The sequence below is a fragment of the Argopecten irradians genome, chromosome 8 (assembly GCF_041381155.1).
Source record: "Argopecten irradians isolate NY chromosome 8, Ai_NY, whole genome shotgun sequence".
Lineage (NCBI taxonomy): Eukaryota > Metazoa > Mollusca > Bivalvia > Pectinida > Pectinidae > Argopecten > Argopecten irradians.
Genome location: NC_091141.1, coordinates 40,564,710 through 40,580,528, shown reverse-complemented (window position 1 = coordinate 40,580,528; position 15,819 = coordinate 40,564,710). Strand labels below are relative to the sequence as shown.

The 15,819-nt window shown below is 33.7% G+C and overlaps 1 long non-coding RNA gene across 2 annotated transcripts; it reads left to right on the top strand.

Annotated features, from left to right (window-relative positions):
• Positions 1–275: 275 nt before the first annotated feature.
• LOC138328998 (uncharacterized) lies at positions 276–14,957 on the top strand. Of its 2 annotated transcripts, XR_011209388.1 has the most exons (4): positions 276–748; positions 5,768–5,849; positions 6,116–6,197; positions 14,261–14,957. It is a non-coding gene; the product is annotated as an uncharacterized lncRNA (long non-coding RNA). The 2 variants fall into 2 exon arrangements; XR_011209387.1 differs by lacking the exon at positions 276–748 and having other exon boundaries at positions 4,028–5,849.
• Positions 14,958–15,819: the final 862 nt, after the last annotated feature.

Genomic DNA, 15,819 nt, shown 5'->3' with positions numbered 1-15,819 from the left:
TAATCTCTTGAAATGTCAATTGAATCGAACATTTAAACATATTTGATCTTACCGGATTTTTACAAAAGTTTGTAAGCCATTTATTCATACGACGATAGAACTAAAAAAGGTGACATCAAAGCTTAAATATTTTGTTAATCCCGAGCATTATTTACGTAACCTCAACTTTAATTATCTAATAACACGAAGTATCACTGTGGTTCCGCTGTATAGTTATCAAAGGAATGTCAATTTGTAATAGTTTCAGTCAGTGTTAAGCAGGACGGGCGTATCAAAACATGAATTATAACACTCTGGGGACGAAATAAGCTCTCTTGTAGTTGATCAGCTACATTGATAATCGGGGTTAATCATCAGAAATAAAAACTTGTTTTAATGGTACATATAGATATTATATTTTCGCACATGACATGAAATGAGAAAGGCAATCCTTTGCGAATCTTTTCTATATCTGACTTTCCTTATTTAACTTTTAAGCCATCATTATCTACTCCTATCAGTACGTCTCATCCGGTAAATAGCCTTTCTGAGAATGAACCAATAAAACTAGCTCGTGCGATCGTTCTCTCCTCATACCATTATTGAGCAGGCGGCATTGGTCTCCTGTTAGCTCCGCAGAAAACGTGTCACATCTGTAGCAAGTCTATTGACACAACAGGCTGTAACACTTCAAAGCATCAACTGGAAACTTCAAAGCATCAATTAGAAACTTCAAAGCATCAATTAGAAACAAGTGCATTTATTGAAGGTAAGTAGATTTGTTTGATATCTATATAATAGATTAATTTTAGTTTATTTTATAGTATTGTAATATTTCATCAATAACTAGGAACTTTTATGTAAACTTTTATATCAAAACAAAAATAGCACAGAAGCGGAATAACATTGATGTAAATGTTTTGGTTTTTTTTTTTCATTTTTGTGTTTTTAGTGTGTGTATTTTTGTGTGTGTTATTTTTGTGTGTGTTGTTTTGGCGATGTTATTGTTTTCAATTTTTTGTTGTAATCTATTTTAGTCAAAACGTTTACATGTATGCTTCATTTACCTAATAAGGCACAAATAAGTTAATGCATCGTTGATTTTAGAACTATACATAAAATAATATTTTTTTGCCCTGCCGCCTATCCGTCGATAAGACTTACGTGACTTTGGTTCTTGTCAGATGAACTATCGATACTTTTTACTTGATCCTGAACTTTTACATGTACATGAATGTGTGATCCATGTCGTAATCTGAAATAGTGAACCAGGTAGTTTCAATTCTTAGTGGGTATATACTGTATATTGCAGCTAAGAGGTTTTATGTTATCGAGTTAAGCACATCTGCACAGGTCCTTAAGCTCACGCCATCAAAAATGTATCATGGAAAACAAAATGCGCGTTTACATGTCTACCAATTTGACACAGATTGAAGAGTAGCACAGGGAAAAAATCATGAAAACATACAGTTAATACTTCTAAGACAATCTTTTCAAAATGTTGTTTAATGTTTTTATCGATAATTATCTTTTAAAATACAATAAAAACCTGTAAATACATCAATTGAAATCAAATTTTAACCATATTCAATTGAAAGAATACTGAGCTGACAAGCGATACAATATAAGACCGGTCGATACTAAATGCTAAGTACTATGACGTCAACTACTTATTCAGATAGCTTCATAATAGGAGTCTTAATAAATCATGACAGATAAAACAAAACTTGGAAATAAAAGCAAATAATTAACATATCTACCGTTTTACATTGTAACATCGTTTTTTTAATATTTACGGTGTACGTTCAGTAAAGATTATCACAGCGCCCTGTCTGACACGCTTTTCAAAACATATTTGTATTTTAGGTAAGAAAAAATATTAGTTCTTTGAGTCCGGTTACAAAACAGGTTACAAATTTGAGTTTCAATCGTCTATTAGAATTCAGATAAGTCCAAATACTTTACTTTGTGCATAGTATGATTATTTTGGTAAGGATATGGTATCGATAGTTGTATAATGATTTTTCAAAATCAGTTCCAGGCTTTGGAAAAGTCTTACTACATAATTTTTGACGATATGTTGATAATTTTAAATTGTTTTCGTGAATACTGCTTGTTGTATCATGAAATAGCAAACAAATCGACATACAAACTGTCATCGTAAATGGGTTTTTTTCTTATAAGCTACTATGAAACTTAAACTTGTTTGAATATTACCGGCATTCTGTCTTTGCTTATCACAGAGTTACCTCCCTTGCAGGTATGTATCTATTGTGACGCAATTATGTTGTGAGCGAAATTTGCGTAATTTTCTCTGAAAAGTATGACGTTACGCTCGCAAACACATGACGTCACAATCAATACCTACCTGCAAGATAACTGTAATGTGCAAATTCGGAGAAGAGTACAGTTCATCGACTCCCAAGTGAAAATAATTCGTCTTTCTACCACTTTTCTGTATAACTATCAATATATAACATTGAACTTATTCCAAATTAGCCTTTTAGACAAGAAAATGAAAATATTTTATGCCTGATAGTTTTCGTTCTTTTGATTCTTTTGACGTGCCATCTGAATACTGTCTCCTGTTTTGAATCACCCATTTTTCAATTGTTTGTAAGTGGAAAAGTGAGGCAGCTCTTTGAAGAGATGTCATTTCTCAGTCATACAGAGACGTACGCTTTTAATATTTTAGATATTGAAAATGTTCTTTATTCTTTGAAACAAATGTTCGGAACAATGTTATGATGTAGGAATGACAATGCAGGTGTTATAAAAACTGCACAACTCCGTGCATATGATTTTAATCACCGTGTGTCAAAGTCATCAACTACCAGCATCATCTTGCCTAATATGGTCGTTTACTACCGATTGAAAGATAATACATTATCATCAAACTCATAAATCATATTCTTTCAAAATCTCCATATTATGTCCATCATTTGTGTGAATGGGGGTGGGGTGGCAATGGAATCAGAATCGCAAGGATTGCTTATACAAAATCAACCTTAGAGTTAAGTTCCCCCAACGTATTGGGGAACTCTTATGTTTACTCCGTTTCTTATTCTTCTTCTGGTTATCTTTTTTCGCCGCGACCTTTTCCGACCATTTTCTCGAAAACAATAAGTCGGATCGTCATGACATTTTGTGAGGTTATTCCTGGTGATCTACAGATGCGTCCGTTTTAGGTCCAAGATCATTTTTGTTGTATTTTTAAGTCATAAATCGTATTGTTACTAGTGAAATAAAACTATTTTGTGGTCATTTTTAGTGACCTGAAGATGTGCAACTTTTGCAGACCAGGAACCAAGATGGCCGCCATGGCAAGCAACTGAACAAAATTGCATAAAAAGGAACATGGTTGAGAACACAAATCTAATATAATTATAGACATTGCTGTGCCTAATATATTAAATTTAAATGATGTGACTTTTCAAAAAGCATTTTTCTTCTGCGAAATCAAATTTAATTACCGATAAAACAATGCCACGTCATCATTCAGGGGGGGTCACTTTTGTCAAATTAGGCTCTGTGGAGATTGGGGGAACTTTATGTGACGGCACCCGTCACAATTAGATCTGTTTTGGACATGTTTTGCGCAATATTATCCAGATTTAAGGACATATCACCACCTAGTATGCATTTTTGTAATAGTTAGTCATTTTTATCCTTTGATACGACTGTAATATGATTACGGTAAAGATGAATTTGATAACGCAACGCAAGCTACATGTAAATCAACTACAGAAGCGTTTCTCCTGGGGTCGCGTTATCCCTATTTCATTCGCAAGAGAGATGGGGAAAAGTGTTAATTCTGTTCTTAGACCGAGATTGGGTTCCTTTTTTATAGTTATTGAGATATCAGTCAGCAAGAAGTCCATTTCGCTTTATCATTGTGAACTTTTACTTCTTTGGTATTCCGCATCGTGGGAAACCAACGAGTCACCGCCCTATACCGTTTGTGACACGATAGAGCGGTGACACGTGGGTTTTCCTAGGACGATTGTATTCCGTCAAAGAGAATACCTAAATGTGTCTATTAGTGGACGTATTACTTTATTGATTTGTTTGGCATGGATAAAAAGGTAAGTATGCCTAATGTCGACTTCAATGAAGAATATTTCCCTGGTTGAATTGTTTGAGGATTTACCATTTTATAGTTATATTTTAGCATCACATTTAGAAAATCAAAACATAATTCCGTTTCTCTGTTGATCATACCACATAACCATAATATACCGGCAATCATTAATGACTTAGACGATCGAACACGAATAAACTAAGAATCTAAGAATCACAATACAAAAAATAGATTTATTGAATGATTGCAAATCATGCATGAAAGATTTTTAACTTTAGTTTTTGAACTCACAAAACGCTAAATCAAAGCTCATTAAGGTGTCAAATAAAATATCTGTCAAACACAAGAAATGGCGGAACTCACAGACAATTAAGCTACATCGTCTGTTAAAGTGAAGGAAACGATAATGACGAACGACACGTGGAAGCAGCATTATTGCGAAATATCTATGACGTCACTTCCGGCAGCCATAAACATCTGTGGTCATCAAAGTATGTCATTAGTTTCTATATATACGGGGATGACGTGCCAAAACGAAACTGATATCCGATACCATTGTAATCTGTATAGAATGTTATATCATATCTAATTGGTAGCGATAAAAACTTGTTTGAGAACACAAAACCCAATAAACCAATGTTAATGATCAAAAATTTTCAGTACTTTAAAGTTAGACGGAATGAAGACATCAAATTTCCATTAGAGAGATTTAAAAATTATATATGATATTTCCGTCCATTAGATTGAAATTCTGCAGTGTCAATTTTGTGTCGTATGTCTGAAAGAAGAGATGCATACGAAAACACGACTTTTGTAAAGTTCATCACATGCTTATTTAAAGTAAACAATCTTAAAATACACTGCATCATGCATAGGTAATGTTGATTTTAAATTTTGTCGGCATCAAGAAGATAGATTTTTTTTCTCTTTTATAATTCTGTTAACCAAATTATTTCGGTGTGCAGTAAATTTGCGCAATATTCGAAGGCATTTAGAAATTGAGAAAATATCAGAAGCACAAGTAGAGAAGAGCCATTGTGTTTAAACTGTACAATAAGATCTTTGTAAAAACAAGTCAATCGACAAGACATCCCTTTAACATCTATGATGTGTCCCAACAAAACTTTGTTTATATTTTAATTCATTTTTGTTTTCATTTTAATTCCTTTTATTAAATATCATAACACATTAAAATCTATCTCCTTTAATAATTAATTTTCCTATATCTTATTTTGTTTATATTTACCTTTTAGTTGAATACCATCTATTTTGGAAATCAAATTGACTTAAAATTAACTGATGGTCAATTTTCCTAACCATTAGTGTTAGTTAATTACGTTTTTTTCAAAATACCTTTTACAGTTCTGCATGGCCTTGAAATTACCAGACGGTCAGCCATTCCAGAAATAGCTGTACGCTAAACATGACATTACGTTTCTTATCAAATGCTGTAAAACAAATTGTGTGGAATGTAAAACAGCCATTTTGTGTCCTTTCGCAGAGTAAAAAAAAACACCACACGTAATTTTCTTTCGGACATAAAACATCTTGGCTGATAATTGTTGTCTTGCCGCGTTAAGATACATCTTTATTGTATTAGAAATGACACCATTTTTGCTTCAGTAACAGACCTTGACTTGGACTAACGCTGCAGTGGGATACAGGGTAGCACTTTTTTTACATCCGCTATCATTTTTTATATTGTAGATGATGCGATATTTGTGCCGACTCACCATCATGTTCTTAGTATGTACATTATTCATGACGTCATCAGTGCACATGGCTTCAGGTAAGACAACAGATGGAAACGCTGCAATAAGATCGTTTTTGTCTTGAACATAAGGCACATGAAGTGAATTCGTAAATGAATGATTTCCAGAGAGAGAAAAGTATTTGTATCATTTAGATTTAGATTATGAGAATTTTACATTTTTCTCTGCAGCAATAATAAAAAATAATCTCTCATTTAGTTTCATTTTTGGCATCTACAACATTAGTGATATCAGTTTTATTTTATCATACTTAGAACCGAAATAAGTGGATTTTTTAATCTAGTTTTCAGAGATCAGGATGACGTCATTGATACCATTTTAGACTCTGATATCGCTGCTCTCGACAAACGAAGAATGGGATGGGCGTACGTATATTTTTGTTAATACAGTAATTACATTTGGTCCATCCCCAATTATGATACATAATGATATCAAATGCTGTAACTGTATACTCTCTACAGCTGTAAAAACAACTGTAATTTATATTTTTCCTGTGCATTATATAGAAATCAATCTGTTGCCAATATATTTTTTTCTGAATAACATACATCCTGATTAAACGCAGATGGGCTACAATACTGCAAGGACATATATATCTCCAGTTTAATTTCACGTCCTACACCTGAGGCCGCCGATGTCTTATTGATGTCTTCTGTGACCTTTTCTTTGATCTTAACTAATTATCTTTTTCACGATACGTTTCCAAATAGAAACCCAGTATGGACATTGGTTTTACGTGAAGTATAGAGTTTGTGTAATTGGAGCGTAATTCACAAGGGCATCCACCGCAACCGGTAGCATTATCTAAGCAGCAATGAGATATATTTAGATTGCACGTGCGATATGCGTAGCGTTCGTTCATTCTATGTCTGTCCTCTATGTCTCTCCTCTATCCTCTATGATGGTCCTCTACTAGAGTCTAAACTAGTGGTCAATTCAGGTCATGTTTACATCATTGAGGAACTGAGAAAATGTTTCGCCATACTATCATCGCGATGAAGCTGCTGCTGTTCAGTATGATATTTGATAGTTTACTTCAGTGAGGTTAAATTGTAAAGAAGAATCCCGCTATCGCATGGAGACACGAAACCAATTTAATCCCAAACATATTCACCTACCCAAGACGTACATGTAATCTATACATCATATACCTGGGAGAACGACCTTTAGTGAAGTCTTCAGTAAATAAATTCAAACCAAAACAAATTATAAACAATTTGATTTTTCAACTTAATATTTAAAAGTTTAAGAAGGTTAGGTGAATATATTCTACCTATTAAGCTGAAAATGTCTTCAAACACAAGTACGTCTATTATTCTTTAAGGCCCATTACCTATACGAAACGACTTTTGATATTCAATATGGTAACTGTAAAACAGGATTGATAATTGTGACGCAAACGTTACTACCTTGTCACTTATACTTCACTTTATCATCACCTTCTGAATACTTTTATCGAAATAAATTAATTGTTTAATTACATAACGCGGGTCGTATTATGTTTTGTACCATCATCCTAATTACCGCACATTAATTGTCTAGTACTACGCCAGACGGCAAAACAGCAAAATGAATCAAATTATGTTATCGTTTCCTTGTAATTACGTGTACATTGCTTTGTCGACACTCCGCACTTAAAATTAAATCAGACTGTCTATCGATTATAATAATGTACATATTCGTGAAGTAAGGATTCAGTTGGCGATTATGCCTCATTACATAGGAAGCCATATATTTATAAAACATGTATATATTTTTAAATGGATTGTTCTCGGCGAACCTATCCGTTCAAGGAATCCATACATTTCGTGTTATGGTGTGACCGGGTATATATAACTAAGAGTCACCGATCTAGACATTGCAGCCTTTGTCTTCGATGTGACGACGTATTTGTAGAGTTTCGTTTTTTTATGGAAAAAATATTATAAATGCCATCAAATCCAAGTAATAAACTAGCTATGACAAATTCGATTAACATGCTATTTAGATTTTATCGTACATAGCTTCGGCATGTCATTATATTAAATTGGCCAGTAATTCACTAACACAAAAGAGCATCCGATATTTTACTGTTTTAGCAAGTTATAAAACTGGCATTTTGTAATCAAAACCTACTATAAACTCACACATGTGTCGGTGAAAGGCCATTTACATGCATTCATTAATTTACATTAAACTCACGCATGAATCGGTGAATGGCCATCAAAAATAAATAATTTTAGCTGCATGCATTCATTAACCAGTGATGAGATATCCATTAGTATCTTCTGGTATAATTTGACGCCTAAAATCATATAAACATCTAAAGACCTAACACCGCGATGATTTTCAGGGAGGACAATTTGAGCACATAAATACACAGGGATGTTTTAGATAGGTAAAGCGTCCTTAATGGAGTGCGCTGCGAGACTGAAGTGGATTTAAGATGGAGATTGATTTAGAAGCTGATATTAAGCGCATGGGATTTTCCGTTTTTTTACAGCAAAATCGATGAATGTCGCATTAGCCGCAGAAGGGCGTGATGTGCCGTTGAGAGTAATCGCATTATGTAAATAAGTCGTTTAGGAGGTCCTCATTACTCTTAGCGTTATATCATTGCGGTTTTAACCTTCATGATTTCAGCACTTACGGTAGTTTAGGATTACAGACATGTTGTGCATGTAGTCACAGGATTAATGATGTAATTCAAGGGGCATTGGCGACAAGACATGCTAACATTCCCTAAATTCTTAGCATTACACATAGGTGTGACGTTCTCCGAATGCTCGTTATAAGCAATCATAGAATCACTTATTTTATTTGTCGATAATATTGATGTAATCAAACATAAACTTTGATGATTTAATATGGCTCTTGTCTTTACAAATAGGTTTGACGTTCACCGTATACTCTTAGGAAACAAAGAATCATTCGAATGAAAAGATTATTTCATTTGTCGATAATATGAAATAATTAAACAAAATTTTTGATGATTTAATATGATTCGAAGACAGTATAGATATAGGGCCCTAATTCCTAACACCTTAAAACATATCATTATCAGAATAAGATTATGCAATGTACAATTAAAATGTACTTTTGTGGGTGTCAAATTCATCCAATATACGGTTTGTAATTATTTACCCATGTTACAGTAGTAATCCTATATAAGTATTAAATTTGATATTCTGTTGCTTAAATATCCTCGTTCTCCTTCTGTCTTCCCTTCCCCCATTTCTTTGTTCCTTTATGTTCTGGAGTAAATGTTCTGTATTCAAATTGCTTAAACCTAAAAGTAAATAAGACGGTTATATGTACAATAAATTATCACGATATTCAGAAAATCAGAAAATATACAATATATACCGTATATATACGTTTATACAACACAAAAGGTCTAATACGTTAATAGAAATCCAAGTGCCCCTACGCAACTTCAAAATTGACTATATATAACTTTCGATAATGCGAACGAAAATAATCACCACTTTACGAAACACTTCTGGTCTAATTCCACACAATTATGAAGAATTTCTACAATAACCAGTTTTCAGATCGTTATGTTGTATATTTTCATTACACTCGTATTATATTCGTACTTCAGAACTAATTTAAGACCTACTAGAGCTTACGGAAGTTGTGCACATAAGGACCACAAAGAAATATCATATAATAGCAGAGAATCAAGAGGCTTGGAAAGAATGTCAATAGCCGAAACAGCATTGACACCGTTTAGAATAACCATTCATTCTATATAAAATGATCTTACTTGTGTTGCTGGCTCTTTTCACACTGTTTGAGATAGCATTATAAAAATGTGTAAGAGTGTCGCTTTTACAAGGCGACACAACATGAATATACCGCAGCCTCCAAACAGACATCCACTCACCGCAACACTTAGCACACACGGGATGCCGTCCTTAGATGACCCAGGTATAGAATAACGCTAATATGATAATTCAAACCAAACAATATCTTATATTCATGATTCAGTTGGCATCATGTGCATACCTGAAATGCGAAGATTTATATTCTCATACCGAATCGTTGTTGACGAACAAATTTAATCTTTATTATCGCAAACAATAGATATCTTCCAATTTGAACATTTAATTTTTCCTCCGTTTGCTTTGTGATCTTTCGTTAAATTTGTCAAGTTTTTGTTTTCGTCTGTTTGAGTGACATTTATCGACATTTGTTTCAGCGTTTTACAGTAGTGTGACATATTACATTTCTATTGTAAGTTAAAAATAATATTGATATTTAAAGATACTTTACTACCGACAGAGCATAAATGATACCAATAATTTGAACAATAACTGATTATAATCGTGTTTATATATGTCCAACTAACACAAAAATACATTTTACTTTTGGTGCATGCATAACCAGTACTTAATTCAAAGGCGTCAGAATAAACGTGTAAAACTATTTAACCCAGAACTTGAATGTGTAACCCCATTCCATGTCACAATGATGGTCATTACATGTCGATTCACGTCGGTCCGATGTCCTTTGGGAATTTGAGGCAGTAGTTCTATTTTCATCTAATGATACAATTGAAATTGATTAATAGACTGATAAGGCTTTTAATACCATCCCTTCACTATAATGCTCAACCTATGTTTAATCGTCGATTCAGAAAGCTGTGCCCTTGAACTTTCAGAGTCTTCTGAATGCAAAATATATATAAATAAATGGTAAATGATTTTGCTCTACTGCTATGTAGAAAAACATATAAACTGTTGTGTTTGTTTTTACAAGTTATATCATAAAACATTGTTTTCTGTCATATAAAGACCTCGTTTCATATGATTTTTTTTTTGTTTCGCGGATTCGCTATCGCATAGATTTCTAACGGTATTTATTGGTCACTGATCCATTTTATATTTTCTGTACAATACTAGTTTATACATACCGTATTTTTGCGTGCGATTATATTTCGTCGATTAAGAATTCGCGAAAATCAATCGACACAAAAATATTATTATCACAATTTAAGTAGAACCGTATGACTCTAAACCACGAAATTTTGTCGCCGTGAAAAGGTCGTTACAGTTGTTGTCATGAATACTTACAAATTAAATTCCCGCAAAGATGATGATTCGCTTTACAGTGTGCACATATTCTTTTGATGAACGCCAAAGATGACAGCAATTTCAGACACACTTCAGCGCGTTAGATATGCAGTGTTAAATGTAAACACATTTACGGACTTACATGAATGTCTCTGGTAAAAGATGACATTTTGTATCGAAAACCTTTCCTAATCACTGTCGCTGCCTGAAGTCTCTAGGGTATAGGCTTCAGTGATTAAGCTCCGTGAGCTATCTCAGGATCTGGCCCTTATCCTTCCACGTCTGGTCACGTGGTATCTAAATCTATATCTCTAAGGGGCTTTGGATTGTTTAGCCTTGTAGTTCTGGTAATATTTCTGTTCTGATCGTTATTAAGTAATTTCATTTATTCGTTTTTGTAGATTTATTTCTTTATTTATTTATTTTCTTATTTTTATTATTAAATATTCTACTTTTTTATTTCTTTTATCTCATTTACATATTTTGCTATGGCAGTGGTTCCATTTTCTTTTATTTTTTTATTTAACTTTTTTCTTTTGTTTCATTTGTTTCATTTTCCCATTTGAACACATGCAATACCTTCTTCTGCACTTCAAATTCATAGTTGGCCGCTCTATTGATAGTTGTAAATTACCCTAGATCTAATTTTGTAAGGCTTCTCTAGGGGATCATTTGCAAAGCTCACCAAATATGTTGTGAACGTAAATAGCTTTGTCTTTTTATGAGATGCGAACCTAATATAGATACACTTTAATGTCTCGATCGATACTGACCAGAAAAATACAAAGTACAAACGATAAAAATAACTGGAGAAGATGGTATGTGTAATGTAAATATTCGAACTGCTTCCTAATCAAATCATTTAAGACATTTTTGGACGTAAATTGGACATAGATCTATCAAAGAAATGGAGGTCACCAAGTCCATGTATTATTCGTTTGAGGTCTTTTCGATTAGAATGAAAGTTCAAACATTTCTTTAAGGATTCCAGTTTCGTGTGAAAATACAGGAGTAGATAATATATAATTATCGGCCTAATTGACTCGGAGTTGATAACTCATCGTATCCACCTGAAAACAGGTTAATTACGATAAGTGCATTTATAATACTTAATATATTACAGGATTTACATTCAAGATTGAGATTGAAGACAAAATAATTAACAAATGCTATAGGTAAAGATATAGTTGGTTTGGTCTGTGTCCATATTATACCATGTAAAAGGTGTCTTCTGTTTATTCGAGTTGTGTCCCGTTGTGATAGCGTTTCTTTAGTATACTTTGATTTATGATAATACCTCATTCAAGTACACTATCAAATTAAAAATGTCGAGTAGCATATCTCGCCAGGTCATATTACATGTATGGTTAATCTATCCGCCGTTTCCCTCAACGCAATACATTTGTCGAATTGTGATAGCAGAATTATCACTTTATAACGTTACCTTTCTGAAGCCTACTGCTTAAGATGACGAGCATCACGTCATATGGCCGCACTATGTTGACAATAGATTGGTTCCCTTTCTTGAGTTCCCTTCTCTCTGCGTTAGACTGCGCTCCACTCATTTTGTACATGTAGCGTCCGCAAGGGAGGTGGCTTAAGCGGGAGCCATTATATGTTAACAAGGGCTTATTCAGTCATTTCAGCACCTTCATCCTAGGAATTAAGCAGAATTAAAAATATCAACGTCATAACCGTCGTTTTCTAACAAGCATTTGGACACGTTATTGATGAAAAATTACACATTTCACTTACGATCAATCAAAACCGGATGGAATCCTTAAAATCTGTAAAATCTCAAAAATAAAATAGGAAAGTCACAACAAACTGCATTATCTAAAAGAAAGAGAATATGTTCTAATTAGTCATTACGTTTAATTATAAAGATGCTGGAGATTAAGGCCAAAATATTGCTTATCCTCTTATAAAAACGAATCATGTCATTCAGAGCTAGCATTTACTACACTAAAGGTGACGATTTCATTATGGATTTAACATTTGATTTAGTACAAGCAATTTCATTCATTTGACAGACAATAAAATATTAATTTTGGAAAGAAAACAAAGCATTCGACCTTTCTGATAACGTATTAACTACTTTGTTACCTTGAAATAATTACAGTGATGCCATACCGTACTGTCATACTCATCAGCATGTTATCCCAATGGTACAATAAACAGTCAGTAATATCTTCCACACGGCCTGATTTCAGCTAATCATTTCTTTAGATAGACTCTATCTGCGTTTTGCTTTACCTCACGTTAACAAGGTAAAATGATTTAGAATTTGTGAACAGCTAGAGTCTCTTGGGGGATTGTTCTGTTCCAAAGTTGTTCTCGAACGTCTTTTAACTTTGAAGAGGGACGAGCTTGGATGTAAAGAAGGTGGAAAGCTGGAGTCTCTTGGGGGGTTGTTCAGTTCTAAAGCTGTTCTCGAACGTCCTTTAACTTTGAAGACATGCGGGCTAAGGTGTAGAGTAGGTGGAAAGCTGGAGTCTCTTGAGGGTTGTTCCGTTCCGTAGTTGCCCTCAAACTTGTAAACAATTCTTTGAAGGGCTAGCGGTAGACCATCGCACACCTTCAGCCGTCAGTTAATATGACATCTCCCGTATTCATCGGGATGGTGGATTTGTTGTTAATCACGTTTTAAATCTGTTCATAAAATGTGCAAAAAACGTCTCTGATTCATAGAGAATTTTGTCATAAAGCATCTTGTTAAATTGAATATCAAGCAACGGCCGCGTTATTTTTAAACATATTTACCTAAGAAGTCATCACACAGAGAGAGGGCTACGTTATGCATACACGGATAAATAAAAATTGTTTCAAAACAGAGTTATGAATTATCTCCATTAGAAAATTGAGTGGTGAAAATTACGATGATGGTAATTGTTTTGGTATCGCCCGCAACGATAGTTCGCAAAGGCTAAACTATCGTGTTACTTTTCCGGGTTGGTGGCGTTGTCGTCAACATTTCACTGTAAAGTTTTGTTTTTAGCTCTGTTTCTCAAAAACTGTAAAACCAATCCTATCCCAACTTTAAACATAGCTTAAGGACATCATTATCACCCCAATACGTATAATTGTCGCAGGATTCATTTCAGGGTGTGGGATTCAGAGGCTGTGAAACTTAGTGATGCTAAACTATATTTCGTTTTCTTTTTCTCGGATGTTTTTAATTATTCCATTATAGTCATGCAAGACAAAAAAATCCCTACCTACCGACCCTATTTTTATGCCAATGTAACCCTTAACAGACATATTTTTATTCCGTATTGTTGTCATTAATATCTACGGTATTATGACGGCAGATGAAATAACATTTAAAATCTCTGATGAAATCGTAATTCCAATTTGTTTTCTCATTTCAGAAAATGTAACCGCATGTTCAAATGGAGGTGTGGAAAGTCGAAAACTGTTCATCGGAAGAGGAACCTGATTTTCGGAGAAATCTGAGAAACAATGAAAGACATTGGTATCTGCATTAGTAAAAAATGGCATAGTTAGTCAAACTTTCTTCACGATCACAAAACCTGTTACCTATCAGAGAGTTAGAGAGGACAGAGAAAAAGGAATTCTGGAAAACAGTGAAAATTCCATGTCTATTTACTCTACCAATCAAAGTCGAAATTTATAGATATTTTCCCTACCAAATGTGTTTGTTTTGCATTGATTTCCGTGTCAAAGGTCAACGGTCAAGGTCATTTATTGAAAATTGAAATCCTTGAGATTGTTCTTCCGGTTTAAAGGTGAAAGAAAGAGAATCACTCACTATAATTAACAAAAATCGGGTAATCAAATATTCTATATATTATACATTGTGTTCGCTTTACAGATTAGAAGGTCGCAGGTCAAATGTTAAAGTCACTGTTTAAAAGATATATGAATAGTTTACGGTCTTAAACTTAAATTGAGTGGTAGATCACACATTTATAATCATGGAATTTTATTGTTAACATTTATCATCACGCGAGCATTTAGATTTTACATACTTTAAGGTAATCTGTATATGACGTAAATGGATGGCAGATACTCACTACATTGTAAATAAAATCTTATCTAAATAAATCTTTATTCTGTCCATTGTTGGTTTTTTATTGTCGCCCACCCGACAAAAGCCATGGACGAAATGTGGATCACTTAATATTACATTACGTAGTAAAGGTACTGTAATTTGTAATATTTCAACTGGACAAAATATGAAATTAATAACTACTGCAATGTATATATATATACAGTGAACCATCGGTAATTCGGACAGATATACATGTAGTCTGGAAACTTCACACTAGCACTGGAAATACCGGAGATCAAATTTGTATATGAACATAGTAAACAAAATATGACAGACCGGAAAACACGTAATATGGACAGTTTTGATTTCGGGCGCGCATGTCCGGATTATCAAGGGTCCACTGCACTCATCTTGAAGACCATAGTTTGGACGGGTGGAGGGTTGCCAGAACGCTTCGATATTTTAGTTGGTAATGACCAAGGTATAGATGTCAACAGATAAACTCGCTTACTACTACACAGTCAGGAAAGTTAGAAATGTTTGACAGTCTAGTTTTGCATCATCTATGAGTTGTAATCCGATTGGTAAAGTATCTAAAATTAACAACAGATTCATTGTTTGCCTTCATTAAAGACATGCCCAAATGTACGGTCTATTATATTTAAACGTTAGTGTTGCTATGGTTATCTATGTTTGAAAATCCAGCCATAATGCAATTGCTTAACATCTATATCAAATACAATCTCATTTCCACTATTTCTATAAACTAATAATTTAATTTCATATGTTAGACTGTATTGGTTAGATCTTTGAGGGTTTTTTTCCATAGACCGAAAGAATTGTATGTCCAGTATTATGACGTCATATATAGAGAACGTTTTCTCGGGATATCTTAAAGCCAAACTGAACAATTGG